Here is a 27,881-nt window from a genome sequence, read left to right as displayed (position 1 = left end):
CCTGATGCTCACTGTAAGTATTCTAGGATTATTCTAAAATAGCCAGATCAAATAGAAAAGTCATCTTAAAGTATGTTCCTGTCCTTTTATCTTGGTTGTATATTTTAACTTGTACTTCTTTTAAAATCATAAAACCAGAATGGAGAATTTAACTGTTCCAAAATTTTCCGTGCATTTCTCCATCCAGGTCTCACTTTCTGAAGCCAGCACCTACTCTCCCAAGTGAAGTATAACGGTACATTCATGATGATGCCTTTTATTAAACAGTGATACTCAAGAATTTGTTAATATAGGCATTCTTTTATAGGACAAAGATATACTTATTTTGAGAAAATTGAAAAAGAATGGTAATTATTTATTTATAGTTGTGCAAGTATTAGTCATCCTTGTTTGTTTGTTTGTTGTTTTTCTTCTGGTACCAGGAATCAAACTCACGACCTTGTGCTTGCCAGGCAGGTGCTGTGCCGCTGAGCTAAATCCCCAGCCCCATCTTTGTTTGTCCTTTTCTTTTTCTTTTTTTTTTTTTTCTTCTTTTTTTTTTCCTTTTGTCTTGTTTGAGACAGGGTCTTACTCTGCAGTTCAGGCTGGACTTGAACTCACTTTTTAGCCCAAGCTGGCCTTGAACTTGCAGCAATCCTCCTTCTTCAGCCTTCCAAGTACTGAGATTATAGGTGTGTACCACCACATCCAGCCAGTATTAGGCATCTTAATCTGATGCCAATGTAGATATAATGACAAATACTCATACATTTTCAGTATCTTCAAGTAACATAATTGACTTTAAATTTTAACAATTGGGAAGCCGTTGATGATGTATCATTTTTCACTTATGATTCATGCCTTAGTCTCCATAACAGATTGAATTTATGTTTTATGTTATAGTGAATGTTCCCTGGATTTAATTCACTAGGATTTAATAAGTATCCTCTTTCTTTCCCCTATACGTTAATGTTTTACTAGTTAACAGAAGTTTGTTTCTTGGCATTTTGCATTTGCCATCTATAATTTAAGATATTGGTTGATTTTTTTAAATTAATCAAGTTTGTTGGTACATTTTAGGTGTACCATACATAATGATCACATTCATCATAGGGAGTTTGTACCTGTACATGATGCTTTCGTTACTTTTCTCGTTACTGAGACGAAATACTTGATGCCCTGAGTTAAGGGAGGGAAGGTTTATTTAGCTCACAGTTTGTAGAGGTTTCAGTCCATGTTGTATCCAGTTGGGATGAGGGTGGTACCAATTCAGTCAGTGGGCTGGTCCAGCACCTTTAATCCCAGCATTGCACTATGAATCAATCACACACTGCATTCAGCCATCTATGAGAAAACTTTATGATCACATGAGGCTTGGGGGGGACATCTTGACACAAACCATGAAATGTGATATAACTTGATTTTTTTTTTCCCATTCCTCTACCCTCCCTTCAACCCCTCTTCCCCTCCTTATTTACTAAAGCTTTGTTTGCATCTTTTCCTCCTTTTCTCATTTCATCTTTTGCCTTCTTTCCTTTCCCCCTACCCCTGCTCCCACGTTCCCCTTCCCATTTGAACCTTCTCTTCTATTTCACAGTAACTATTATATATACATTTTGGTCCTTACTTACAGTTTTGCTTTTTCAAACCAGATAAACAATGTGATATTTACACATGTGTGTCTGATTTATTTCACTTAAGAGTATGGTCTCACGGTGTATCCATTCAGCCATAAATGTCTCAAGACTATCCTCCTTTATGACAGAGTAGTACTCCATTGTATAAAAAAAAAAACCTTTTTTATCCATTCATCGGTTGATGGGTATTTGGGCTGTTTCCAAGATTTAGCGATTACAAATTGTGCCACCATAAACATGAGTGTGCATATATTACTGTGGTATGATGCTTTTAATTCTTCACAGAAGATACCAAGAAGGGTAATGGCTGTGCCAAATAGAATCTCTAGTTTCAGTTTTTAGAGAACTCTCCATGCTGAGTTCCACAGTGGTTGCATTGGTCTACACTCCTACCAGCAGTGGAAAACAGCCCCGCCAGCATTTCTTATTGGTTAATTTCTTGGTGATAGCTGATAATAGCCATTCTTTCTGAAGTGAGAAAGCTGATCTCGAACTTGCGATGATCCTCCTGCCTCCCGAGTGCTGGGATTACTGGTGTGTGCCACACACGTGGCTCTCTCAGCATTGTTTTAATTTGCATCTCTGAAATGACCAATCATGTTGAATGCTTTTTCTTATATTTATTTGCTGTTTGTACTTCTTCATCTGAGAAGTGTTTATTCATTTCAGATGGCTGTTTTTGGATTGGGTCTTTAAATTTCAGGTGTCTGATTTTTTGAGTTCCTTATATGTTCTAGGTATTAGTCCTTTATCTGAAGAAGAGTTGCCAAAATTTTTTTCTCACTCTGAGTTGTCTTCACTCTGGTGGTTTCTCTTGCTGTGTAAAAGCATTTTAATAAGATAAGATCCCAGTTGTTGATTCTTTGTGATAGCTCCCGTGCAAACAGGTTTTGTTCATGAAGTCTTTACCTACACCAGTGTCTTCAAGAGTTCTAACTATTGTCTCTTCCAACAGATTTAGTGTTTCTGTTTTGTTCTTTTTGATTTTTTTTTTTTTGAGACAGGGTCTCGCTATGCAGTTCAGGCTAGCCTTGAGCTCACTTTGTAACCCAGGCTGGCCTCGAACTTGCAACGATCTTCCTGCCTCAGCCTCCCAAGTGCTGGGATTACAGGCATGAGCCACCACACCCGGCTAGTGTTTCTGTTTTAATATTTAGATCTTTGATGCTTTTTTTTTGTTGTTTTTTCAGACAGGGTCTCATTATATAGTTCAAGCTGGCTGTGAACTCACCGAGTGATCCTCTTGCTTCAACCTGCCAAGTGCTGGGATTACACTTTGATCCATTTTGATTTTAGTTTAGTGCATGGTGAAAGATATGGTCTAGTTTTAGTTTTTGGCATGTGGAAAGCCAGTTTTTCCAGCACTCCTTATTAAAGAGACTGTTGTTCTTCCAGTGAAGATGTTTGGCTCTTTGTCAAAGATAAAGTGACAAAGTATGTTTGGAGTTTTTTCTGCATCTCCTAATCTGTTCCATTGATCCCTGGGTCTGTTTTTATTCATTCATCCATTCATTTATTTTGGCCAGTACCATGCTGTTTTTATCACAGTTGCTTTGTAATATAATTTCAAGTCAGGGATTGTGATGCTTCCTGCCTTGCCTTATTGCCCAGAATTGCCTTTGCTATTCTAGGTCTCTTCTCATTCCAAATGAATTTTAGGATTGTTTTATCTAATTCTGAGAGATATACTGTTTGAATTTTTTATCAGGTCTGCATTAAATATGTGTAACAATTCTGAAAATATGGCCAATTTCACTATATTGGTTCTTCCTATCCAAGAGCAAGGGATATTTCAATTTTTCTGATACTCTTCAATCTCATTTTTCAAAGTACTATAGTTTTCAATGTAGAGGTCTTTTACTTCCTTCGTGAGATTGATTCCTAGGCATTTTATTTTTTTGGATACTATTGTGAAAGGTGTTGTTTCCCTAATTTCTTTCTCAGTGAGTGTTATTCATGTAGAGGAAGGCTATTGATATTGAGTGTTGACTTTGTATCTAGCTATGCAACTGAATTTTGTTGTTAAATCTAGAATTTAATAATTCTGTGTACTGCAGTGGAGTTTTGGGGGTCTTCTATGTAGAGTATCATGTCATCTGCAAATAATGATAATTTAACCTCAGGGGCTGGGGATTTAGCTCAGCGGTAAAGCGCCTGCCTGGCAAGCACTAGGTCGTGAGTTCGATTCCTGGTACCGGAAGAAAAACAAAAAAAAATAAAAATAAAAATAATTTAACTTCTTCCTTTCTTATCTTTATTCTCTTCATTTCTTCTGTTGTCTAATTGCTTGGCTAACGTTTCCAGAATTATATTAACAGTGATGACAGTGGACATCCTTCTTTTGTTCTTGATTTTAGAGTGAAAGCTCTCAGTTTTTGTCCATTTGGCATGATGTTTGATTGTTGGTTTGTCATAGATGGCCTTTATCAGATTGAGATAAAGACCATCTATTCCAATATTCTGTAGGGTTTTTATCTTGAATGGGTGTTGGACTTTGCCAAATTCTTTTTCTGCATCTATTGAGATGATCATATGGTTTTTTTCCTTGACTGTTAATGTGGAGTAATAGATTTATTGATTTGCATATGTTGAACCTTCTCTGCAGCCCTGGGATGAATCCTGCCTGGTCATGGTGTATAATCTTGATGATTTGCTACATTCTGCTTTCCAGTGTCCTATTGAGGGTTTTTGCATTATGTTCATTAGGGAGATTGGCCTGTAGTTCTCTTTTTTGGTTCGGTCCTTCTCTGGTTTTGGTATCAGGGTAATGTTGCTTCCAGGAATGAATTTGGGAGTATTGCTTCCCTTTCAGTTTCATTAAAGAGTTTGAGAAGTAGCAGCATTAGGTCTTCTCTAAATTTCTTGTAGAATACAGCAATGAATCTTTCAGGGCCTGGGCTTTTCTTTGTTGGTAGGTTTTTAATTACATCTTCAGTTTTATTGACTGATATTGCTTTATTTAGAATTTTAATATCTTACTGATTCAGCTTTGGTAATTTATATGTATCTAGAAACCTGTTCATTTCTTCTGTATTTTTCCATCTTACTAGAATACAGGTTCTCAAAGTACGTATTAATGAGCTTCTGGATTTCTGCAGGATCTGTTTCTGATTTCACTCTTCTTTCCTAATTGCATGGATTTGGATTTTTTCTTTCCTTTTTTTGATAAGGTTGGCCAAAGGTTTGTCAGTTTTATTTTAGGCCTTGGTATGGTTTTGTTTTGGTTTTGGTTTTTTTGTTTGTTTGTTTAAATCATGGCTAATTAGAGTATATACCTTACTTTCTGTATGTCGAATTCTTTTTCCCTGCTTGGAGAGTTTTCTGCCATGACTTCTGTAAAAAGTTTTTTTAAGTCCTTTGTGCTATCTCCTGCTTTTTCATGGACTACAGTCAATCTTATGTTGTTCTTCTTTGCATCATCTACCAGCTGCTGGATTGATTTCTCATGGTCCCTTGCTATTTTTAAGAAATCTTTCTTTTCAAGATTGCTAATGGCAATTCTGTCTTCCACATCTGATATTCTGTCCTAACAGTGGCTCATTCTGCTGTGTACACTTTCAATACAATTTTTAATTTCCTAGATAGCTGTTTGAATCTGTTTCAAGATTCCATTTCTTTCCTAAGTTGAGTGTTCATGGTTTCCATCATGTTCCTAAGCTTCTGTAGTTTTTTAAATCTGTGTCTGCTCTGGAGTCACTCAGCATGTCTTTCATTATTGTCATCATCTCTGTAGTTATCTGAGAAATTATTTCTCATTTGATTTCTTTTTTCTAGAGCCTCATTTATCTGTTTTACTACTTCCAGTGTTATCGCTTCATATAATCCTGGTGGTTGGCTTTCGGGTTGTTCTGCTTCATTGCCCCTCGGATTTGCCTTTGGTGAGCTGGAAGTCAGGTTACATCTTGTTTAAGTATGTTTCTTTCTTTCTTTCTTTCTCTTTTTTCTTTTTGCTTAATTCCTTGATTAATAACTGTAAATTGCCAGTGGTGAGTAGCTTTATTGCTTGTATTTAGAACCTTTAAGAAATGACTACTTCTCAGCAGTGTGTTCCAGGTGTAGCTGGCTTTTGGGTTCTGTTTTAAGAACCTACCTCTTTGATTTATTGGAGATGAGAAGTAGCTGACTACTTGGCCCAGCCTCTGGTTCTGTACCACTGTCCTATAGTATTTTTTATGACCCTTAAGCAGTCTCAGTCTTGGTATACCAGGAAGAACAACTGGTTAGAACAATTATGTCACCTTGGCTAAAGTGGTAGAATCAGCAATAACAGTAGTATCCAACAAAGCCTAGAAAATGACAAACTGAGGTAACTATTAATTTGCCACCTTTAACCACATGAGCTAGATTTGTGGTTATATAATAAAATCTAAAACAAAGCAGAAGATTGTATGTAATAAATAGGCCCTCAACATGGCAATTTTACCCTCAGGAGAAAATTTAAAAGGGGTTAGGTAAAAAAAAAAAAAAAAGAAATAGAGAAATAAAAGAAGAGGAAGAGATTAGAAGCAAGGCTGGAGGAGAAAGAAAGATCACACAAGCTTTGGGAAACTGGTAAAGATGGAGGAAAGAGAAGGAAAAAATAAAAACAAGAACAGAACAGCAACAACAAAAAAACCTAGAAACCATATTCACACTCATAAAAATAAGAAGAAACAAGAACAAAAGAAACAAAAACAAGAAAAGAGAGAGAAAAAGTTGTCCACTTCAAGGTATGTCTCCACAGTTCCTGGTAGACAACATAGGCAGGTAGAGTCCAGATCTGAGTTGATTAATCCCAGTAAGCTGGGTGTAGACTCACATTGGGGTAGTAGATAATCCTGGTAAGTCTGCACCTCTAGTTTCACTAAAGTTCAGGCTGCTTTCTGGCCATGAGGCTAGAACCAGACCTGTTCAGCTAGCAGCAGGCCCTGCACCTCCTACTGGTTTGGACTCAGATCCCTGTCACCTCGACCTCAGCTCTCTGACCTCTGCTGACTTGAGCTCGGCTTCCTGACTCATTACTAGGAGCCAGTAGATGAAGCCAGCAGTTGCTGTGTTCCCACCTCAGGTGGCCCTGCTCCAAGATGGCTCCTGGACAGTCACCCTCTCCTGGAGGATGTCCAGATTCAAATCCCTCACCATCCACTGAAGTCTGCTGTGTCCACTGTTCCATCCCACTGGTGTGTTCCCTCTCCCACTGGTGTGTTTCTCCGTGGAGGATTGTGAGTCACTGTGTGTCTTTGGATTTCACCCCTCCCTCTCCCCCACACAGTGAATCTGTGCTTAGTGAGAAAGTGCTGCCGGCTTGCCTCCTTCCTTGAATTTTCTCTCTTTACTCTCCCCCTGGCCTTTAGTTCTCACTTGAGATCCTTCTTGGATCACACAGGCCCACCACCCTCCTTCTTCTCACATTGCTACATTCCAGTGTCTGGACACCAGATCTTTTTTTTTGTTTGTTTGTTTGTTTTTTGTTTTTTCTCCGGTACCAGGAACCGAACTCACGACCTTGAGCTTGCCAGGCAGGCACTTTGCCGCTGAGCTAAATCCCCAGCCCCTGGACACCAGATCTTGAAGAGGCTCCTTCTGTGCTGCTCACCACTCTGCCATCTTCCCAGAAGTATTTATTTTTAATAGGTTAATCTTTTTTAGAAGTAGAAATGACACAATCTAGCCCTTAACCTTTTCCTTTCATAAAGGAATTATAGCTTAGAAAATAGAAACCTAAAATGTGTACACTAGAACCTTCTTTAGTCTTATCAGCCACAGGACAAAATGTAAATATATTATTAAAATAACTACTTCAGTTTGTGCGTCAGAGTTCTCTTGAAGCGAAATAGTTGATCATGTCATACCCTTTGTGATAAAACTGAGTAAAATACAAAAGCTTTCTTTAATTGTCATAAGAATTAGCAAAAAAGGTAGTCTTGTGTGCCTCATGTGGGGTAAAAGAGGGCAGGAATGATGAATTATTCTTGTAATATTAGAAATCTGTTACAGTAGTTATTATTATAGTATCATATAGTTGTATAGTTGTACCATAACTCCAAGTAGAAGGTAAACATTTTTATAAGAAGTACTGGTGTACACATTGGGGTGAGGCCCTCACTTCATCCTGTGACTAGCACCACGCCCGGCACCCCGCATTGTGGCCTCTGTCTCTGAGCTCACCTGCATCGACTGCGCCCTTATCCTGCACAAGGGAGAGGTGACTGTGGATCGGTGCCCTCATTAAAGCAGCTGGTGTCATTGTCAAACCTTTTTGGCCTGGCTTGTTTACAAAGACCCTGGCCAGTGTCAAGATTGGGAGCCTCATCTGCAGCGTAGAAGCTGATGGCCCTGCCCGCTCCGTCACTGCTGCCCCAGCTGAGAAGAAAGTGGAGGCAAAGAAAGAAGAATCTGGGGAGTCTGACAACAACGTGGGCTTTGGTCTTTTTGACGGAACCTCATTTTATAACATGTTCAATAGAAACTGAACAGCTGCAAAAAAAAAGTACTGGCATAAAATGCAGGAAAGGGGAAGACATTTTGGTATTGAGAACATCTTCATTCCTCAGGGCACATGTATAATATCAGCCACATTATTGTAATTGTTTTCATTGTTTAATCAGTCACCAACATTGGACACACAGGTTTTTTTTCCTCCAACTATTATCATATTATGAAAAAATTTCCAACCTCATTTTTGTATATAACTCTTTAATTTGACTATTTCTTTAGTAAAATCCCCAGAAATAGAATTGCTAAGTCAAAAGCTCCACTCATTATTTAAAGATTTAGCTATACAGTGCCAAATTACTCTCCAGAAATGTTGTACTAATTACCACCTTTTATCATCAAAATAATTTTTGGGAAAAAAATAAGTTTTAAAATTTTGGAAAAAAATAATAGCTCATAGCTTCAATTTCTTTTATTAGTGTAGTGGAATGCTTTTTATTTTTCTCTTTTTTTAATTAATATTTTATTTATATTCAATAAAATACACCCATTTTAAGTGTACAGGTTGGCTAATTTTGGTAATTATAGACAGTTGTGGAATCACATTATGCCAAGAGGTATAATGAGTGTCTCACCCTGAAAAGTTTCTTCCTACTCCTCTCCAGCTATTTTCTCCACTGGCAAGCCTAGACAACCATTGATGTACTTTTTGTCATTATAATTGTATCTTTTCTAGAAAAGTTGTTTTCTTGACACTTATTTGCCTTTCAAATACATGGAATCATATAGTTCATAGCTTCAGTTTGACTTCTTTTACTTAGGATAGTGTTTTTAGAGTCTTTTTTTATTAATATTCATTTGTATTGAGCTATATTCTATAATATACTAAAATTTATTCATCATTTGTTAGACATCTGGATTGTGCTGAAATTTTGGATCTTCTGAATCATGCTGCTGTGAATGTTTGTATACAAGTTTTTATACAGATACATATTTTCATTGCTCTTGGGTAGAGTTGCTAGATCACATGGTAAGTATATGGTTCACTTCATAAGATTGCCATACTGGTTTCCAAACCATCTGCACATTTTACATTCATATGAGCTCAAATTGCTCCACATCTTCTTTTTTTTTTTTTTTGACATTTGTGATGTTCTTTTTTTTTTTATTTTAAAAATAAAAGGAGGAAAACATTAACAGACAGACAACCTTTTACAAAATAGCAAAAGAACAGTACAGACAATACAGAGTTACAAACAAAGGTTCCACATCTTCTATCACTTATTATTTCTATCAAGTATCTTCACTATCACTTACTATTTCTACCATTTTTCCTTTTCCATGAACTGTTGTTTTGTTGGAATAGGAAATAATTACAATCTAGTGTGAGTAGCACTAATATGTCAGTCTTTAACCTTAGCCATTGTAATGGATATGTAGTACAATCTTACTATGGTTTTAATTTGCATTTCTCAAACTAGTGATGTTGAGTCTCTTTTTGTGAATTTATGGGCTATCTGCATGTCTTTTATAAAGTATGCAAATCTTTTGTTGCCCATTTTTAATTATTAGTTATTCTGATATAATCCACTTTTCAGTTAAGTGTTTTAAACTATTGTCTCCCATTTAGTGGCTTGCCTTTTCATTTTCTTAACAGTATCTTTGGAAGAGCAAAAGATTTTAATTTTATGAGGTTTATTTTATCAATTTCTTTTCTTTCATACCTTATGCTTCTTTAGGTCCTACCTAAGAAGTCTTTATTTAAACCAAAGCCGCAAAAATTTTCTCTGCTTTTGTTTTTTCTAAAAGTTCAGTAGTTCTGGCTCTTACATATAGGTCAACTTTGTGTATAATGAAAGGGAAGTATCATAACTCATTTTTCTCCTTGTGAATATCCCATTAGCCTGGTACCTTTGGTTTAAAAAAAAAATCTTTTCTTCATTGAATTATTTTAGCCCTTTGTTGAAAATTTGTTGACATATACATGTGGGTCTATTTTTGTACTTTTCTATAAAATGGCCTGCATGTCTTTAATTATATCAATACTGTACAGTCTTGACTTCTGTCTCTGTATAACAAGGCTTGTCCTTCAACATGTCCTTCAAAATGGCTTTGCTTATTCTAGGTCCTTTGCATTTCCATATAAATTGTAAAATCAGTTCTTGATGTCTTCAAAATAGCCTGTAGTGTTTTGACTGAATTGCATTGAATCTGAAGACAGTTTGGTGGGGTTAGCCATTTCAACAGTATTAAGTTTTTGAAGCTGTAACATTAATCCATGAGCATGGTATATTTCTCTTTTGTATATGTGCTGTCAAAGTGAGCACTGTATATTTCTCTTTATTTTGCTTGTATCTTGATTCTCTTGCAGTTCTCAGTATCAGATCCCATATGTTCCATTAAATTTATTCTTTAGTGTATTTATCCTTTTTGTTATAAATGGAGTTTTAAAATTTTTATCTTCTCATTCAGTGATGGCAAACCTTTTAGAGCTTTGAATGATCAACAGCATACTGTGGCAGGTGTACCATAGGTTTGCTACAACTGTTCTGATTGTTCCTGGCCAGTATATCAAAATATAATTGAATTTTATAAGTTAATCTTATCTCTTGGAATTTTACTACATTTTTTTCTTTGTTTTAATAGCTTTTTTGTAAGTTCCTTAGGATTTACCACATGCATGATCATGTCACCTGTCAGTGAGGACATTTTAACTTCTTCCTCTCCAGTCTGTATACCTATACTTACTTATTTTTTCTACTGCATTGGCTAGATATTCTAGGACACATTCATCTATGATTAGTATATGTTCCTGATGAGTTGCCCTTTCAGGTATATAAAATACCTATATAAATTTTATCTTGAAATTATTTTATCTGATATTGATATAAGCATTTCAGCCTTAGGCTTCATGTTTACATAGTATATTTATCATTTAATTTTTATTGATGTCTTTGTATTTAAATTTGTCTCTTGGTGGGAGGGGTGTTTTGGTTTTGTTTTTTTTGAGAAAGTATATCTTGTTAGGCTGTTCAGGTTGGCGTTGAACTCACAGTGTAGCCCAGGCCTTGAACTCACAGCAGTCCTCCTGCCTCAGCCTCCTGGGTGCTGGAATTACAGGCGTGGGCCACCACACCCAGCAAAAGTCTTCTTAAGAGCATCAGTTTGTCTTACTTTTCTTTGTGTCATGTAGTGTCTGGCCTGACTAGCCTGTTTGTAGGTGCACAGTAAAAAGTTTCTAGAAAGAATAAATATTTTGCTGGTGGCTCTTCTGGTTTTCCTCCCTGCTTTATAAGCAAATCACAGCATCTTGAAGAGCAACTGCAGTTTCTCAACCTTTTGATAATACTGATCCCTTTTTTATCCCTGTCCCCATCGCTCTGAGGAAAAAGATAGGGAACAAAGTTTAAGCATGGTGAAGTGGAGTGAAGTTTTATTGTGTTATATGTGATTCCTGCTGTTTCTTGCAAGTTTGTAATAGTTTAAAATGTCCCCTGAAAGTAAGAAGAATGAGGGCTATATTACTGCTCTCTGGAAGTATAACAGGAAGACAGTAACCAATTACACCTGAGATTATACATTGCATGACTTTTTACTGTCAGATTTTAACTTGATTTCTAAGATTAGTTGCTACCATGTTTAGTAAACCTTGAAGCTTTTGCGGTATGAAATTTTCTATTTGTAAGTTGTTTGTATTCAGCCATATATACATGTAGAACACACGAAGAGCTGTTTCAAGTTACATGTTTAAAGCCTTAGAGATTACATTGAGTTTTTTTTGTAGACAAGATAATGAATTTTTATTTGTAGACAAGATATGAATTTGGAAATACGCTATAGTTTAAATTTTATCGGGTTATTACAGTGGTAGAACATTACTGTGTCAAAGATGAACTTTTGAAACTGAGTTCTGATAAATACCTTTGAAAACAAGCAAAAATCTTAACATCTCCTTAAACTTAGCAGATATATTCCCTGTAGCTTAAGACCTGATTAAAACTTGTAATTTGAAAGTGTAAAAGATTTAGGCAAAGGCTCCAAGAGCAATAGCTTTTCAAGATTGATAAAAATTTTTGAAAAATTTACTGTGACCACTTGTTAATTTTTTGGCTCATACGGTTATCATTTTGTGTGCACTCTTTCTCTTAGTGGTTGTAGTTGCCGTTTAATAAATGAAACACTTCAGAGTTTCTTTTCAACTTGAAAAAGCTGCTTGTTGGCAATTTGTCTGGTGATGAATATGTTTCTTGCCTGATATTTGCTTTATTACATTGTTCACTAAAACTAGTATATTCTCTAAATATACTAGCAGGGGTTTTTTAGGTACAGTCTTAGAATGTGTGTAAAGCTGCTTTTCTAGCGTCTCTCTCAATTAGATCTTGGCAGTTTCTCACATTCTAGTTTGTTTCTCCTGGGGATTTGTGACCTGATAAAAATTACTATATATAAATAATTTTTACTTTATCAAAGTAGGGTCAGTCAATGGAAAAAAGGGGCCGGTTTTTAGTTATTTTTACTGGATGTTGAAAATGGAAGTTTCCACATACACTTTTTTGGGGAAAGCACCCATGGCATTTCTTGTTCTCATCAATCTGATGGTGAATTCATTCTTCGGAGGTAAAACTGACAACAAGCGAAGAGCAAGGCTCTCGGGAGATTTGCAAATCAGGATCCATATGGAATAACGTGTACATAGTTACTTTGTAAGGGGCTGGGGAGTTAATAGCTTGAAATAATTTTACGTGAAACCTCCTAGATTCAGGAAAAGCCTCCCCATAGTATTTTGGATATAAGTAATAAAACAAAGAGACTGAGAATAAACCTGCTGTCCTATTTCTAAATCTATTTATGGCCTTCCTGTGGTTGCCTTCCCCAAACTTCCAATACTAAAACTGTTGTGTCATTGAATTCCATTTTTAGTTTTGCTTTACCTAGTAGCTTTCCATTCTTCAGGTGGTTTTCTGTTAAGTGTTCAATTCCTCAATAAGATGCCAGGAGACCACAGAACACTTTTTTCTGTATTCAACTACAGTCTACAAGACTGTCTCTGGTTCTTACCTTGAATCTTCACCTTTGTTCAACCTGAAGGAAAAAAAAAAAACAGGTACCTCCTTTCATCTAAGCTGTCTTTTAAATTTGTATCCCAAAGGAGGATTTAAAATCTTACCGTGTAATATACACCTGAAATTTTAGCTATGGTGTATAACAGGTGGCTTCTCTTCTATGGCTAATGAGCTGTAGCTGAGGCAAATGTATCCCTCTTCACCTGAGATTTTATAGTTTGTAATTCTGTTAATCTGCGTCTGATTCAAAGGCTGGTATGCTTCAAATATAAGCCTGGAATGATGTTTTCATCTCCTTCCCCCAGATAACTGACTTTTCAAATGGCAGAAAATATATTCCTCAAAGGTTTGCAGATGTCATTTGCTGGCTTTTAAAAAAGTGGATTTGGGGAAAACTAACGTTTGAGGTTTGAGCAGCCATATCTGACCCGCATCCCTTTTTAAACAAGCTAGAAAGAAGACTGATGACTGACCCATAGGTTGACCACAGAAGAATGCCCTTGGTAACTCTCGCTAGCAGCTCTGTGCCTGCCCCTACTTGCCCAGGTGAATCTGGAGTAGATACTGTTAGCTGTGATCACCTTACTCATTCAGAGCCATTCTGCTGCCTGCATCCTGCCAGCAGGCTTCAGTGTTCTAGTAGGACTGCAGCCCTATGTCAGAATACCAACACAGAAACAAATTGTTATTTGCAGCATTCCTATCGTGGGTGATTTATTTACATTCTTTTATTGCTCTGTTTACCGTAATTAAAAGTCAGGCATAAATTACATTATTTGCTACTGCATGTTTCAAAAAATGTTTTCTAAAAACCTATACTGCACCTAAAGCATCCATATTACAGTCGAAAGATCTAGCACAAAATATATAGAATAATGATTATACACCTCACTGTACCTACTTTGTTGAAAACATACCCCAACGACATTGGTTTTTTTTTCTTAGTTTTTACAATTTTTTTAATACTTAGAACTTTTCAAATTTTGTTAGTATACTTTTTCTTTTTTTTTTTTTTTTTTTGTACCAGGAATCAAACTCAGGGCCTCAAGCTTGCCAGTGTGTGCTTCTTTTTATATAAAAAAGTTTTCCTTTATAGTACCATCTTAGAATTATTTTCAATTCATGTGTAATAAAAATACTTAAAATACTTAAAAGTTCTTTTGTGAGATTAGAATATGTCATATACAGTGTGCTTATTTGCCAGCAGATATGTTCCAGATAATAGGAAAACAGAGAAAAGCTGTTAAATACAAGAGCTGTATATTAGAACACTCAGCAAGTGGGAAACAGTATCTGTCTCGCTGTGAGAATTCCCATTCAAATAAGTCAAAAATTAATTGCCCTCAGTAATGTAGTAATGTGGAGGAGAATGAAATGGAAATAGGCAAATGTGCTTTGTCTGAAATGCACAAATTGAAATACACACAATTTTTAGTAAACACATTCAACCTAAATTTTACATACAGCATCTTCAGATTATAATGCAACAAGACTGGGAATCTGCAGCAACACCTAGCAGGTTTCAATAAGACAGAAAGGGGAAATAAATACAGTAGTATAAAAATTTACTATTTGAAAGACATGAAAACTCTTAACCACTAATCATCCAACTAATAAGATTGGCAGTTAAAACTTTGTTCAGTTCTTCTATGCCTGTTTCAACAAGGAAAAAAGATTTATAGAATAGTTCATCTCAAAAGGACCTAAGAAAAAAACAGTAATAAGGTAGACAAAATTCAGATGAAAACTACAGAAATGTTATTTTTTATATTTTAGAGAGAGAAAAAACCCCTCAGAATTTCAAAACAAAATAATAGGAGGGTAACAGTGATTAATACATTGCATGTTATTATCTTTAAATGTTATTCAGAGTACAGGATATTGTCATTTAATTGTCCAAACAATATTAGCACAAACCTGTCTTTTCAATGAACTAAGAGAAATTAGTAGTATAACTATCTTAACTATCATATATATATATATATATAAATAATTTTTTTTGCTTTTCCCTTCTTTTCTCCATTCTCCCATCCCAGTTTCTCTTTCCTTTTGAAATTTCTTCTGGTTTTTCAATATCTGTTGTACATTTTGGATCTTATTTACTCTTTCAGCTTCTCACGCTAGGGAGACAATACAGTGTTTACACATGTATCTGGTTTATTTCACTTGTGAGTATGATTTCAGGTTGCATCCATTACCTCTAAAAGTCTCCAGTTTCTGCTTCTTTATGGCTGAGTAGTATCCTATTGTATAAAAAGACCACATCTTTTTTATCCATTCCTCGATTGATAGGCAAGAAATGTTATTTTTTAAATAAAAATTTAGAAACCAGCCTACAAAAATTTAGAAACACTATGCAACTGGATACTTTGAATGAACAAGTTACAATAGGAAACACAAGAATATGTGATGAGGTTACAGATATTTTTCAACTTGTAATACCTATATCATAGTATACACTGTGAACTATATTGAAGTCTCCATATGTAAGAAAAACAGATGGTGGCTGCTAAGGCTGGTGCATAAAATTAAAAGTAGTCTAGTTGAACATAAGTGAGAAAACTCTTAATAATATAAACATATTGAACAGTTTTCTACATTAAAAAATTTACCAAGACTAAGTGAGATTTAGTATAGAAATGTAATATTGAGTCAGTTTAAGTCCAGCTATTAATTGATTGCAGTACAAAGAGAAATAGAAAATCACTTAAACCAGTGTTTATTGTCCTGGGATGGGAGACAGTTCTAGGCTAATGCTAGTGTTCAGCTGCAAAGATATATATATATATATATATATATATATATATATATATATAATTCTTGTGCTAAGGTTAATACCCGCATTGCTTGAGATTGAACCCAGTGTTTTACACATGCTAGGCACATGCTATACCATTGAGCCACATCCCCAGCCCTAGTGTTAATTATCTTATTGGATAAAAACTGGTTTTCTGGGTGGGGTGACTCATGCCTATAATCCCAGCCCTGGAGGCTGAAGCAGGAGGATTGCTGCAAGTTTAAGGCTAGCCTGAGCTACATAGTGAGTTCCAGGCCAGGCTGAACTATATAGTGAGATGCTGTCTTTAAAAAAAAGAAAAAGAAAAGAAAAAGAAAAAAAAGCTGATTTGAACTAGTATACCTTAGAACAAAAGAGTAATTCCAAAAATTGATCCATATTTTTCACTGTTATAAACTCATTCCACATATGATAGGAATTTCCAGATGAATTTGAATTAGATAAAAGCATTGATGTTAAAATTCAAAAGGAGGGAAATAACAATTGTATTTGAATAAGTAACTGAAATTGCTTTTGTTTAATGAGTGATTTATTCGAATAACCAAACAGGCTATATAAAATACTAAATATAAGGGGAGAACTAGAGAATTGAGTAAGGCCTAAAAAAAAATTTTTTTTGGTACCAGGAATTGAACTCAGGACCTTGTGCTTGCCAAGCAGGCACCTGTGCCACTGAGCTAAAATTTTGTAAACAGTTGGTAGTCTGTGATAATGGTTTTTGTTTTAACGGCTTTATTGAGGCATCTATTACGTACCATAAAAGTCATCCATCGTAACTAAGTATGTATGTAATCCATTGGCTTTTAGTAAATTTATAGTGTCATGCAACCATTACTACAACCCAGTTTTAGAATATTTTATCATCTCCATAACTTGCCCATTAACAATTTCTACTTCTCACACCGAGCAACCACTGAGATGCTGTTTTTATATACTTGTCCTTTGTAAAAATTTCATTTTAAATGATGTCATTCGTATGTGGCCTTTTGCACCTGGCTTCTTTCACTTAGCATAACTCTTTCAGAGTTTATCCATGTGTTGGTAAGTAGTAGTTTGATCCGTTGTATAGGTGTAGTATAGTTTATGCCTTTACTAGTTAATGGACTTGACTCTAGTTTTTATATATAATGAATAGTACTTCTGTGAATATTCACATGTAAGTTTTTGTGTGGATATATATTTTCATTTCCCTTGTCTAGCTATCTAAGAGTAGAATTGCTGGGTCATGTAAGTTTATGTTTAACTTTTAAAGATTTAGCCAAACTGTTTTCCAAAATGGCTTTGAAATTTTTACATTCTCACCCATTATGTATGATGGTTCCAATTTTAGTAGGGGTTCCACTAAGTCATAACATCACTTTGGGTAAACATTGCCATCTTAACAATATTGAGCTTTCTGACCATGAATATGAAATATCCTGTTTATTTAAACCTGCTCTAGATTATTTAAGCAATGTTTTTGTTTGTGTTATACTACAGTAGGACTTTTATGTCATTTGTTAGTTATTCCAAAATATTACATTTTTTTATTCTATTGTGAATGGAATTATTGTCTTTGTTTCATCTTCATATTGTTGATTGCTAATAGATAGAATTACAGTTGATATATTCTTCGGTACAGGGAATTGAATCCAAGGCTTTTCATACGCTAGGCAAGCACTGTACCCCACTGAGCTACAGCCCCAATCTTTTTTTTTTTTTTTTGAGATAGGGCATAAGTTGCCTAGCCTTGAACTTGCAGTCCTGCCTCAGCCTCCCTAGTGGCTGGGATTATAGGTGTATACCACCATGCCTCTTACAATTAATTTTTGTATATTGATCTTGTATCATGCAACCTTAGTAAACTGTGTTAGTTTCTAGTATTTTTGTATGTTCCTCCCTTTGGATTTTCTGTGTAGGAGTTTAATGTTATTTGCAAATAAAACCTGTATCATTACTTCCTTTCTAGTTTGGATACCTGTGAGTCCTTTCTTTTTCATTTTTTCACTGGCAAGAACTTCCAGTAAAATTTGAATAGACATGTCAAGAACACACACCTTTCCCTCATTCCCAATCTTAGGGGAAACCCTCATTGTTCATTTTAAAGTAAGATGTTAGTTCAATATTTTCAATAGGTACTCTTTATCAAATTGAACAAATTTCCTTCTATTCCTACTTTGTTGAATTTTTTAAATCATGTGTTGAAATTTATCTAATGCTCTATTAAGATAAATAGGGTTTTTGTTCTTATTTTAGTAATGATTGCATACTGATTTTTCAGATGTTAAGCCCTTTGCATTCTTGGCATAAACACCGTTTGGTCATATATTCAGATGCTCCCCAATTTATAATGAGGTTATGCCCTGATAAACCCATTATATGTTGACAGTATAAGTCAAAAATACATTTAATACACCTAGCCCAGCAGCTGTAATAGTACAGTTGCCAATGAAAGCTTACTGCTTTCAGGTCCCTGTAAAGTCAAAAATCGTAAGTTGAGCCATCGTACGTTAGAAACTGTCGTATGTTTTTTTTATGTTGCAGGATTTATTTACCTTCTCATTTTTTGAGGATTTTTCCATCTGTGTTCTTGAGAGATATAGAGTAGAAGCTTCATTTATTCTCTTGTGAAGTCATTGTCTGACTTTGGCTTCATAAGATAACATTGTCAAGTGCTCCCTCTTCATTTTTCTGAAGTGTTTGATATAATTCACTAATGAAGCCATCTGAGTATGGACTGTTTTTTGAGGGGATATTTTGAATTCCTGATTAAATTCCTGATATAGATTTATTCAGATTTTCTGATTCTGTGGAATTATTTTTAATAATTCTTAGAAATTTTTCTCATTTTAGTTTTTGGATTTCTTGGCATACAACTGTTCTTAATTATCACTTAATTCTTTTGTGTATGGTTAGTAGTGATGCTTTTTTCATTACTGACTTTGTTAATTTGGCTTTTAGTTTTTCTCAAGTAGACTAGCTAACAGGTTTTTTTAAAAAAATTTTTTTCAAAGAACCATCTTTCATTTTCTTGATTTGTTTCTCTCTTTATTTCCTTCACTTTCTTTGGGTTTTAGATTTTAGTTTCTTTAGGTAGAAACTTAATATATTACTAATTTGAGGCCTATAATTCCTATGTGGATGTTTAAAAATATAAATTTTCCCTCTAAGTACTTCTTTAACTGTATCAAAAAATTTTGATAAATTATGTCTTAATATTTAGTAACTCAAAACATCTTCTAAATTTCCTTGGGCTTTCTTCTTTGGTCTGTTTCTTAGAAATATGTAGTTTAATGTACTAATATTGAGGAATACCAAAATTTATTTTTTCTGTTGTAGACCAAAAACATACTTTGATTTCAATCATTTTTAATTGATTGGAACTTCAGGGGCCAGGGATATAGCTCAGTGACATAAGTGCTTGCCTGGCAAGCCTGAGGTCATGAGTTCGATTTCTGGTACCAAAAACAAAAGCCCCCCCCCTCAAAATTTATTGGCACTTCTTTTTTGATCTAGCATTTGACCTTTCCTAGAGAAGACTCTGTATATTTGAAAAAAAGAATGTATATTCTGCTGTTGTTGAGTAGACTGTCCTATAAATAAGAGATGGACCAAGTTGGCTGATGGTGTTATAATTTATTTAGTTGTTCTGCCTTTGAGAATGATGTGTTAAAATCTCCAGGTATGTGTGTATATAAAATTAGTTTTTGGCAGGGGAGTGCTAGAGATGGAACTCAGACCCTTATGTATACAAGTGCTTTTGTCACTGAGCTACACCTCCAGCACTGCCCCCCCTTTATTGAAGTGTTTAGTCCATTCACATTTAGTGTAATTATTCATACGATTGGACTTACATTTGCTATCTTGCTATTTTTTGTATTTCTTATTTTTTTTTGTTTCTGTAGTTTTCTTTCTTTTTTTTTTTTTTTTTTTTTTTTTTTTTTTTTTTTTTTTTTTTTTGTCCTTTTGAGACAGGGTCTCACTATGAGTTCAGGCTGACCTTGAGTTCACTTGGTAGCCCAGGCTGGCCTCAACTCCCAACTGATCCTCCACCCTCCTGACTCAGCCTCCTGAGTATTGGGATTACAGGTGTGTACCACCATGCCTGGCTGTTTTAGTTATTTTCTTATTGATTGCTCTAAAGATGCAACCCCTCCCTCGGAGATAGGATTTCATTATGCAATTCAGGCTGGCCTCTTAACGCACAGTGATCTTCCTGTCCTAGCCTCCCAAGTGCTGGGATCACAGGCATGCACCACCACACCAAGCTAGAGATGCCTTTTAATTTTTGAACATTCAATTTCAAATTAATACTGTCTTGATTTTTATGAAATACAGCACCCTTTGTCCAGTGTAGTTTGAGTCCTTTCCCTCCATGCTATTTCTGTCATATATATTACATATATAAACCCAATGATAAATTCCTCTATTTATTCACACATTTACCATTTCTACTGTTTAAAAATACTTTTTCCTATGAATTTAAGTTAACCTCTAAGTCACTTCCTTTTGGACTAAATAAATTCTCTTACAATTTTGTGTAAGGCAAGTCTCCTGGCAACAAATTCTCCCAGTCACTGCTAATCTTGGAACATTTTCATTTTCCCTTGAGCTCTTTCTTTCTTTCTTTTTTTTTTTTTTTCTTTTCTTTTTTTTGTCTTTTTGAGACAGGGTCTTGCTATGCCATTCAGGCTGGTCTTCAGCTCACTTTGTAGCCCAGGCTGGTCTCGAACTGGCAACGATCCTCCTGCCTCAAGGTTCCCAAGTGCAGGGATTACAGGTGTGTGCCACCACGCCTGGCTGAGCCGCCAGTATTTCTGATTAGAAGTCATTTATTGTATTATTACTTTTTTTTGTTATTTCAGGAGTTCTTCTTTGCCTTTGAACCGTGTTTGATAATGAAGTGTCTATATGAAGATCTGTTGTGTTTATCCTTTTTGAGTTTTTTCTTTTTAATTTTCTGAATCTGTAGATTATTTTTCATCAAATTTGGGAAGATTCAGTCATTATTTCTTCAAATATTTTTTCTGCCCTTTCTCTCCCTTCTTTGTAGTAGTCCCATGACATGCGTATTGGTACACCACTCAGTGTTATTGCATAGGTCCCTGAGAATCTGTTCATTTTTTTCAGACTTTCCTCTCTGCTCTGAGATCTTATAATTTCTCAGTCTGTCATCAAGTTCATTGATTCTTTGTTTTTTTCCCTTCTCCAATCTGCTGTTGGGCCAATTAAATTGATATTTTTATTTCTAATATTGTACTTTTCAACACTAGAATGTTTGTTTGTTTGTTTGTTTGTTTGAGACAGGGTCTGGGTCTGTACTTGAGGCTGGCTTGGATTCACTGTGTAGCCCAGGCGGTCCTCAAACTCACAGCGATCCTCCTGCCTCAGCCTGCTGAGTGCTGGGATTACAGGTCATGTGCACCACCACATCTGGCTCAACACTAGAATTTGATTTGATTTATTTCTGTTTGTGTATTGATCTTCTCTGTTTGTTGGGTCATTATCACTATAATTTCCTTTCATTCCTTGAACTTGATTTATTTTAATTCTTTGAACATACTTACATTAGTTTTGAAGTCTTCTTTAGAATATAATTGAGGCTCACTCAGAAATGGTTTTCTGTTGATGGATTTTCTTGTCTGTGTATAGGTCACATTTTTCTTTACATGTCTCATAATGTTTTTATTAAAAACTGCACATATTGGATAACATATTGTAACAAGTGTGATTGATTTTCTCTTGTTCCTGAGAGTTGTCATTATGGTTTTTATATGTATTTGTTTTTTCAAGCAACTTGTCTAAACTTAATGTAATGGGAAGAATTTCTCCTTCATTAGGGTGCTGACACTCAGATCTCTCCACAGTTTTAAAAATATTGTTACTTTAATTTTTAACTTGGCTTTTTCAGCATCCTCGTTGTGTCTGCCTAGCTCAGTAGTGAGCCCGTAATTTTTAATCATTGCTGTCAAACATGTGTATTCAACATCCAGGCAGTCAGGAATGTTTATAGAGTTTATCTACCACTTCTGTGGCGCTCTCATTTCCAAATCTCCTTGTTAAAATTCTGGGCTGGTGAGACAGGGTCCTCCTGCCTCTGCCTCCCAAGAAAATTCTGGGTTTCTGTCAGTCTACTTGTCTTCCCAACTGGCCTTGGGCCAGCAGAACTGTAGGCTTTCTCTGTTCTTTTAAAGTGAAGTCAGATGCTTTTACCCTCGTGGCCACTGGGTGTGAATTTTTTTGCTTTTCATTTCAAATCATGTCATCTCCTTTACACAGTGAAGCTGCTGGTTTTCATCGCTGGCCTTTCCCAGGTAGAATTATTGCATGAACTGGGTGCAGTTCCAAGCAGTATTGCCAGTGACTCCCACTGAGTATAACTCAGCTTTAAGCAGTTTTTCATAAACACTTTTAAATTTATCACTTGACTTTGGTCATTTTCTAGAATCCTAAAATGTTTGCCTTTTGGGTTTTGTTTTGTTTTGGTACCAGGAATCAGTACTCAGGACCTTGTGCTGCCAAGCAAAGCACTGTGCTGCTGAGCTATATCCCTGGCCCAAAATATTTTTGATACTCTTCTCTTGTTTCATAGTTGTTTTGGAGGAAAGAACTGCTAACCTTCAGTTTACCACAGCTGGAAGTCTTGCCTCCTCTTATTTTGTTTTTGCAATATTTTTGGTTTGGGTTATTTTTTAACAGGCTAATTAATTAAAAGACCTGAGGCACATGTGTATACTGTAGTTGCATCAGCATTTTGCTTCACAGTGGAAGAAGTTAGGAGATTGTGATTGGATTAGGGGTGTTACTGTAGTCCCAAACTGACCTGATGCCACTCTCTTGTGGAATCTTCCTAATCCCTATAACTCATGTGTAATATGAAGAAAATGTTTATTTTTTACTATACAAGCACATTCCTCTGAAGTTTTACCAGAGACGGTATTGTGGCATACTTCTCTCGACAGAATGAACCTATGGCACAGAGAAAGAAATGTCAGAATCTCTTGGGCTGATATATAAAAATAGTGAATCATCCTCTTTAGAAATTGTGCGTTACGCCAGGCGTAGTGGCGCACGCCTATACTCCCAGCGCTTGGGAGGCTGAGGCAGGAGGATCGCTGTGAGTTCAAGGCCAGCCTGGGCTACAAAGTGAGCTCAAGGCCAGCCTGAACTGCATAGCGAGATCCTGTCTCAAAAAAAAGACAAAAAAAAAAGTGTGCTTTACACAGATTTTAAACTAAGATGCTTTTATGTTAGAAAATTAAACTGGGAAATTTTAGTTATGTAATACAAAAACATGCAGTACACAAAATCAAATGTATAGCTCAATGATTTTTCACGAAGACACACCTCTACACCCACTATTCAGGTAAAAAATAGGACATCATCAGAACCCAGAAGATCCATATGTCCTGTCTCACCATTTTCCCCAGCCTGCCAAAGGTAACCATTGTCCTACCTTTTATGGTCAATCTTTCCTTTCTTGGGTTTCTTTCTCCTACATGCATATCTCTGACCATTAAAGTTAACATTGCTTATGTTTTTAATATGCCAGTGAAATCGTGCAGTATATATTCATTCTGATTGGTTTCCTTTTTCAGAATTAGGTTTGTGAGATTCATTTATGTGTATGCATGTAGCTATAGTTCATTTTAATTGCTATAGAATATTCCATTATATGTATATACAGCAATTTGTTTATTCATTCTACTACTGTTCATATTTGAATTGTTTCTGGTTTTAGGGGTGTTACAAATATTGTTGCATGAACACGCTCTATGTGTTTTAAAGTCTATAGACACACACATTCTTTTTGGATATACATCAAGGAGTCAAATTACAAGGCCAAAGGAGTATGTCTCTTTGATTTAATGGGTAATGCTAATTTGTCTTCCAAATGACCTAGTAATGCATACTCCTACCCAACAGCCTGTAAGAATAGCCATTGTATCACATCTTTATAAAATATTTGCAGTTGTCAGACTTTTAAAAAATGGAGTTCTATATATATATGGATAAAAGCCTTTTGTTCCTTGCATTGCAAGCATCGTCTGTGTGACTTGCATTTTTATTCTTTTAACAATGTAATGAAAAGGAGTTCTTGATTTTTCTTTTTCTTTTTTTGAGACAGCTTCAGGCTGGCTTTAAACTCTCTGTGTAGCCCAGGCTGGCTTTGAACTCACGGTGATCCCTCTGCCTCAGTCTCCCAAGTGCTAGGGTTACAGGTGTGCACCACCACCCACAGCTGAGTTCTTGATTTTAAAGTATGCAAATATATCAATACAGTAATTTCCAGTATGACTAGTATCTTTTGTGTCATGTTGAAGAAATCCTTCTCTGCTCCAATATCATGAAGGTATTGTTGTTATCTTCTAGAAGCTGTTTGATTTTGCTGTTCACATTTATATCTACAACCCACCTGGAATTTATTCATATGCTTTGTAGAGGTAAATGTTCACTTTGCTTTTCGATGTGGATATCTAATATCCCAGTGTATCTGCCAGTGTCTGGTCAAGAGAAAGAACCTGCAACCACTGACACAGTGTAATATGAAAAATATACTAATTAGCTATAAATTGTCAACTGTAATTTTTTTAAAAAGGCAAGAAGAGAGCACCAAGATGGCACAGAGGTAGCAGCTTCCACTTCATACCCAGGAACATACAGAGTAGAACTTGGAATTTTTAAAACTTACAGCCTCATGCAGCAGAAATCCAGCCATCAAAGGGGAGGATGCAGTGAGGCTGGCTTTGTGAGAGTTGGGAAAACTATAAACTGGTTTCAGCTGCTGCTGTGGGAAGCCACTAGCACTGCTGGGAATGAAGTGTTGCTGGGTGGCACCCACACAGAAACAAGAAACAGAGGAGGCCCAGAGCAGGAATAAGTTCTCCTCCGGCCTTGCAGCTCGCCCAAAGAGCCCCAATTGGCAGAGCCTCACGTGGAGCCAGCTGGCAAGGCCAAAGTGTGGTTTGCAGTGTTTAGCTGAGTGTAGGTGGGTTTGAAGCCAAGAGACAGTAACTTAATAACTGTCACAGCCTTCCTGTTTGCTGTACTCAGCAGAGCCATCTTTTTGATAAGCAAAGTGTCCACTTGTGGAAGAATCCATTTCTAGGTCATCCTTCTTTCATGGATCTATACTTAAACCAAAAGTATACTATGTAAATTACTGGAGCTTTCTAAGTCTTCATATCTAGTAGAGCAGTTTTTTCCACCTTGTTCGGGAGTGTTTTAGCCATCCTTAGCACCTTTGCATATAAAAAAAACTTTAGAGATAATTTGGAGCTGAGAATATAACTGAATAATACAGCACTTGCCTCGCATGTGCAAGGCCCTGAGTTTTACCACCATGGAGTGGCATTGGATAATTTGTCTAGTTTCACAAGAAGATTTGAGTTCGGTCTGTTAAATCAGTTTGGAAAGAATTGAAATTTCTACAATATTGTGTCTTCTAGTCCCTGAAAATATATCTTTCCATTCTTTAACTTCTTTCAGTATTTTTGTTGTTGTTTTGTGTAGAAGTTTTACACATCATTTTTTAGCTTTAATCCCAAATATTGAATTTTTATAGTGTATTTTTATATAGTGTGTTATCATAAATAGTATTTTCATAAATTTTATTTCAATTCTTCTTTAAGAAATCTTTCAAATACGTTATTTTCTTTACCTCTGGGTAGTTAGGCCCCATTATACCCATCACTCAGATTTTTTTGTTTGTTTGGGTTTTTTTTGGTTTTTCTCCGGTACTGGGAACCGAACTCACGACCTTGCGCTTGCCAGGCAGGCGCTTTACCGCTGAGCTAAATCCCCAGCCCCCCCATCACTCAGATTTAATAATTTCCAATATTAGCTGAGTGTGGTGGTGCATGCCTGTAATCCCAGCACTTGGGAGGCTGAGGCAGGAGGATCATTGCGAGTTTAACACCAGCCTGGGCTACAAAGTGAGCTCAGGGCCACCCTGAAGTGCAAAGCAAGACCCTGTCTCAGAAAGACAAAAAAAAAAAGCCAACATTGCTTTATTTTTCACTGTCCCTTTTTATTATTGGTATTGAAGCATTTTAAAACAGGTTCTACACCACATCTCACACAACACATACATATTCATGCCATATAAATTACGTATACATCTCTAGAAAGTACAGATACTTATGTGTAACTACAATCCTAAGCTATATTCAAAGTATTTTTTTAATATTGTGTGTTTTCTGTGTCTTAACTATTAGCCTATTGAGGCATATTTTGTATTAATTATTAAAATACTAATTTAGCCACTAAGATGTTAAATGATAAAGCTTTTTTATGAGAAGAACAAAGTTATTTTCTGAGTATGTAAACTTTCTTTTTAAATTTATTAAAGCTTATTTTGAGGGGAGAGTGTTCTGACTACACTCATGCTCTCAAGTGTGCCGGCAGGTGCTTTACCAATGAGCTATATTCTCAACCCACATTAAAGTGTTTTGGTGTCTGCAAAACCACACTATTATAAATCTACTACATTTATAAAATTGTTCTTTTCTTTCATGTGGTGTTTTCTAGCCTTATAAATTTAATGGGCAACACAAATGATCATTCTTTAATTTTTTTTAAAAACTGTATTCCTCAGCATTTCTATTGCTAAACATAAATTTCAGGAAGTCATCAGTAGGATTAAAAGCAAATGCAGTTTTGTGTGACAGTTTTAGTTACCCTTTGTGACCGCTTCTGCTCAAAGTTGTTAAAATCCAGTAGCAGCATGGGAATTATTTTCCTTTGTGGCTTTACACAGAAACCTTTCCTTTATTGCAACTGGTTTTCCTCCCCATGCAATATTCATAGATCCGTTTCTAAGAGCTGTGGCTAGTGGGCCATGAAAACTTCCCAGACTTGGCACACTAGGCTGTATCATGTTCACTCCCTAACACGAGAAAATCCCCATTGAAAAGAGGGTGGCACTTTCTTGCCGGCAGGTCACAGTCCTCACAGGGATATTTGACAGTGACTGAGAGGAAGAGTCTTTATATCTCCATAGCAGATGCAGTGTAGATGGAACTAATTAATTCATAGTGTGAAGAACAAGACCACCAGATTAACATAAAGTGATTTCCAGTTATATTTTAACTCAGCCTGCATTATCAGTGGGGAAATTGAAGGGGTCTTAGAATATCTTACTAGTAGTATTTGAAAATAAATATGACATTCTCCTATTATATGGCTTCCCTGTTCTTTATCCCTCCTCCCTTTAAGTACCCTTTGGTGTTTTACTACAGATCAGAATGGACCAGTGCCATTTATTTAAACGCAGAACTATAAGATGTTAGATGTTTAACTCTTTCAGTTAGATGTTTTGTGTCTTCTGATGAACACTATTAGGGTACATTTCAAAGTATTTCATCACAGCCTTAATCTAGCTATTGTGTAAGGCCTTTTTTCCTAACAGTTTGGGGGGTCATTTTATGTATCTTGAAAAAAGGAAAAGGGCTACTTCCTTACACATACAGATAACTTAGCAAATACCAAATGTGAGTATAAACAAACCAAAAGTCAAACTCAGCTGGTGGAACATATAATGTAAACATGGAAGATGAATGTGGTTTGTCATTTTTGATGAGAGCAGGCTGGAAGGATTTGTTCTTCAAAATGGTACCTCTGTAAATTATGGCAGAATATACAAAGCATAACCTGTTAAACTATAGCCTGAAAAAAAAAAAGTAAACGATAGCCTGTTAAATTTTGGTTCAAAAGATCAGAGAGGCATAAAAATAAATTCCTTACTCTTTAATTTATTCCTTAAATCACTGTGTCCTTGAATACCCAAAAGGACTAAGATACAAACTAGATGTATTTTCTAAACTTATTTATTGTCCAAAAATAGGGCTGGGGATATAGCTTAGTGGAATAGTGCCTGCCTGGCAAGCACAAGGTCCTAAGTTCAATTCCCAGTACCAAAACAACAACAACAAAAAAAAACACCTCGTAGTTTACTATTTTCTCAAGCAGAATTAATCTAAATATAAATAAAAGTAACTTCTGAAGAATGAA

General features: G+C 35.8%; 1 protein-coding gene and 1 pseudogene across 1 annotated transcript in view; both read left to right on the top strand.

Annotated features, from left to right (window-relative positions):
- LOC102026975 overlaps positions 1–8,257 on the top strand; it is a 37,021-nt pseudogene extending 28,764 nt beyond the window's left edge.
- Nlk (nemo-like kinase) overlaps positions 1–27,881 on the top strand; it is a 145,294-nt gene that overhangs the window by 45,212 nt on the left and 72,201 nt on the right. The gene's annotated exons all lie outside the window — the stretch shown is intronic.

Source organism: Chinchilla lanigera, unplaced genomic scaffold (genome assembly GCF_000276665.1).
Source record: "Chinchilla lanigera isolate Chin_1 unplaced genomic scaffold, ChiLan1.0 scaffold00080, whole genome shotgun sequence".
NCBI lineage: Eukaryota > Metazoa > Chordata > Mammalia > Rodentia > Chinchillidae > Chinchilla > Chinchilla lanigera.
Note: the sequence above shows the minus strand (reverse complement) of the source record. Positions and strands in the feature narration are given on the sequence as shown.